Source organism: Notothenia rossii (assembly GCF_949606895.1).
Source record: "Notothenia rossii genome assembly, chromosome: 6".
In the NCBI taxonomy this organism is placed as follows: Eukaryota; Metazoa; Chordata; class Actinopteri; order Perciformes; family Nototheniidae; genus Notothenia; species Notothenia rossii.
Genome location: NC_136909.1, coordinates 38017506 through 38021421, shown reverse-complemented (window position 1 = coordinate 38021421; position 3916 = coordinate 38017506). Strand labels below are relative to the sequence as shown.

Here is a 3916-nt window from a genome sequence, read left to right as displayed (position 1 = left end):
GCAACGCAAAGATTTCCCAAATTGGGATCAATAAAGTTCTATCTTATCTTAAACCAACAACCAGTGTTCCGGATGAGGATCATCTCTTTACAAAAATATTCAAGTGCTAACCCATATTGTTACTTCTAAATGAATTTATTTCCAAACGCATAACAGACGTATGCTTAATTTATATTTATTCATCAACCAACCACATCAATAACATTGTTTTTAAAACAATAAAATTGTCCTCTCTGGCAATGGTTTACTTATGTGTTTCACCACAACACAAGTAAAAGGCCACCATAAGGGTGTATGTCTTGACTCTAGAGCGTTGGGGTTAGTCCAGGGGTCTGCAACCTTTTTGACCAAAAGAGCCATTTTGCTCCTTTTTCAAACAAAAAAAAAATTGTCTGGAGCCGCAAAACATATTTCATAGCTTGATAGCTAATAAAGTTGTATTTATTGTTATATCAGACAAAAACTAGTTTTTTTTTTGCATTTATTAGGCTATGTATTACGTTATATAAAACTGTTAACCTCTAATAAGAAACAAAGAACTCCTATAAGGAGAATTAAAAATAATACACAGGCCTACTTTAACATAAATTAAACACAGCCCTTGGGGAGTCCTCTGCCCATTTAAAGGAAACAAATATATAATTAAAATGTGCCCACTTTGAAATAAATAAAACCCTAAAAAGAGTTAACGGTGGGGTAGGTAAGAATGGAGAAACCAGCTCGAGTGCGCTAGAATTTGAAAATACACAACCGGAAAAAATCTGCCACTTCCTTACAGAGCCCCTCCTCCAACACACACGAACGCGAACATGACCAATGAGGGCACGAGATAAGTTTGTGCACAGATGGAAGGCTGACAGGAAGATAGGCCATCCAGTTATTTTAGCCGGGCCGGCTCAGAAGATTGGTCGTGAGAACTCCAGAAAGCTGCGCTGCAGTGCACCTCCGTTGACAGGTGCAGACTGGAAGATAATTACATATATTGCTGTGATTTTGTCTATTTACGGAAATGTTATAATGTATACAGTAATATGGTAAAGAATATTTACACTTACTCTTCCTCCACACTTTGTGCGATGCTCCAGCAGCTTTGCAAAGGCCTGTCTGGAGAATCCCGGAGAGATGACCTTGAGCTCTTCAAAGGAGCTCAGGAGGTCCAAGGTGTAAAGTGTGGAAATACTGACCGAAGCTGGCCAGTATCCACTCTCAAGGAGGACTTTCAAGTCGGGGGTCCACTGCTGCTGGCAAGTTTGACAAACATATAGTGGCAGATGCAAGTCATAACGCCCTTGGAACAAGTAAATAAACATAATTAAGACACATTTTACAACAGTTCCATCTACAAATAGTCAAAGATTAACAGATATTACATGAAGGTTTTACTCCAAGTGGAAGCACAATGCCTCAGCCCACAACAGTAAACATATAACAACAATTCAATAGAAATCCAAATATATATATATTTGTTTACCATTGATGGTAATTAAAATCACTGGTTTGCCTGGTACCACAGTGAAGTTTGTGCCTTTACAGGAGCAGTTGGGTGCCTTCACAGTTGGCAATATGCAAGCTGTCAAAAAAAAACGAAAAGCACTAATTACCATTATATGCTGGCCGAAGAGACATGTGGACATCAAAATGCAAGTTCGAGAGAGCATATCTTGGTCATGGGTGTCATATCCACCTTCCACTCTAACAACACACGTTGTTGGACTAATTGGTTTAAAAAAACCATTCATTAAACTGTCCCTGTTGTGGAGTGGCTGTTTCTTGTGATGAAGTACATCACAGTCTCCACAGAAACACTCCTTGGGGAGACACTCTCTACACCTTGGGAGGAAATACAAAATTATTCTAATATCCTAGAATTACTTTCATTTTCATGTGGGTTTTCTCTAGGTATCCAGTTTTCTAACATCCCAAAAGTCAGGCATGTTAGCTGAAATAGCAGGGAACTGAGCATTAATACTGAAAAATTCCAATTAGGTAAAGTAATTTAAATAAAGGTAAATGTTATCTCACCTAATAACAGCCGACTCGTGGCAGAGGCCACACAGGGGATGACTAACAGCCTCTTTTTCTAGAAGGCATTGCAGGTGGTATGGTCTCGCTTCTTTCCAGCGCTCTGAGGCTTTCTGCTGCTGAAAAGACCAGGATGAGGCAGAGCTTCTTTGAGGCTCAGGAGGACATGAGGAAAGAATGTCAGAGAGTCTCTCCATATTCTTTTCTGTGAACAGAATGGGAAACTTTAACTGTAAATGACTATATTTAAGATGAACACTAAAAATCAAGGATCATTTCTTTGCTTAGTATGGAACTGGCCAATATCTTTACTGAATTAGATTCCTCGTTCGAGTCCTGAACTGTCAGTTGTGTATAAGGTTATTTTCTCTCACTAACACAATTTATTTAAATATTGATTTTAGTTTTAAACTTAAAGCCATTTTTGTGATTTACCAAATTCGTGTTGTGCTGAAGGTTCAGTACGCAGAACCTCTGGAAGACTGGAAGCCCTCAGTCGGGGGGGATGTGACTGTAAAACATCACACAGAGGGTTAACAACAGATAACTGATGATTTTTATCATCTACCTATTGTTTAAAAGCTTGTGAAATTAAATAAAGCATAGTTCTTATGACACCACAGTGGGAATGTCTCCGACTGTAGTTTCACTATGCGTTTATATATTGGAATTATTGTAGACCCTCAACAAGCAATTACTGTGTTTTAATTCGATTTTCCAACCATTTACTTAGTAAATTCATAAAAATGTAAAATAATTGGGATTTCAACCTGTAGCTGAGCCTTGGCTTCGCCCTCCACACCTCCCTCTCGGCTTGCCACGTCCTACACAGCCCCTTTTAGGGGACTGTAAAGTGTCTCCTACAGAGTGTGCCAGTTTCCTCTCCTCAGCTGCTTTCTGTGACCAAGTAACAACTCAGGTAAGGTTGATGTTGCTGATAAACTGATACCATATGACAGTGGACAAATAAAAGTAAATTCATTCACTTGAAGAACATTTTTGCTTCAAGTTTTTCCTACCATATACAACTAATGAAGTAAAACAAGTTGAACAAGCTTTATTTAGTAAGCCTCTGGTCCCCATGTTGTAATGATGAACCGTTTTGCAAAGGCCCTATACATTGATCCAAAATCCAGTTACTCTTGGCCTGTTCAGCATTTTTTGGATAACAGATAGTGCCAAATTCAAGTAGGAAATGAATGAGGTCATATGGGTTAAAACACCAACCTTAGCTTCAGCTAGCATGTGTTCATGCTTCAGCTCAAGAGCCATGCGTTTCCCTTCTTTGGATGTGGGATTATTGGGGTCTGGGTTGTGTTTTGTTGCCATTGCAACACAGCCAGCCAGCCAGCCAGCCAGCCAGCCAGCCAGCCAGCCAGCCAGCCACAACAGATATGCAACAGCTGCTGTATGAGACAAACAGAGATAGAGAGACAGATTGTAAGATTGAGATGGATAGATGAAGAAATAGATAATGAATGATAGAAAAAGATAGAGACAATAACTATAAGAAAGGTAGGTAGATAGACAGAGAGATAGGTTGAGTTTGGCTCTTAAAAGTGACGTTGTATTTATGATGGTGTAGATCAGTGTATGGGTTTGTGGTGTGGGTACGGGAGCTGCAGGAGAGAACAGAAAAAGTGAATTATGTAGTGAAACTAGCTTTTTTAAATGCACATTGTGACGGTTTAACTATTTTAGACAGACTGAGTTCATTTACGTGTTTCCTGTTTCATACGCGTAACAAGCACATGGACGTGGACTATGCCCCTCCCCCCGAAACATATATTAAAATGTCGGCCAGCGTTAGTACTGTCATGTGTAAAACAAAAGCGATTAAGATAACGTATAACTCACACTTTAACACCGACGTATGTAGCCGTAATTAAAACAA

At 39.3% G+C, this 3916-nt stretch overlaps 1 long non-coding RNA gene across 1 annotated transcript; it reads right to left on the bottom strand.

Moving 5' to 3' along the window:
• Window positions 1–1061: 1061 nt before the first annotated feature.
• On the bottom strand, window positions 1062–3578 carry LOC307044178. Its single transcript, XR_013809553.1, has 3 exons — window positions 3250–3578; window positions 1472–1570; window positions 1062–1288 (listed from the first exon to the last, which is right to left on the bottom strand). It is a non-coding gene; the product is annotated as an uncharacterized lncRNA (long non-coding RNA).
• Between the last annotated feature and the right edge of the window lie 338 nt (window positions 3579–3916).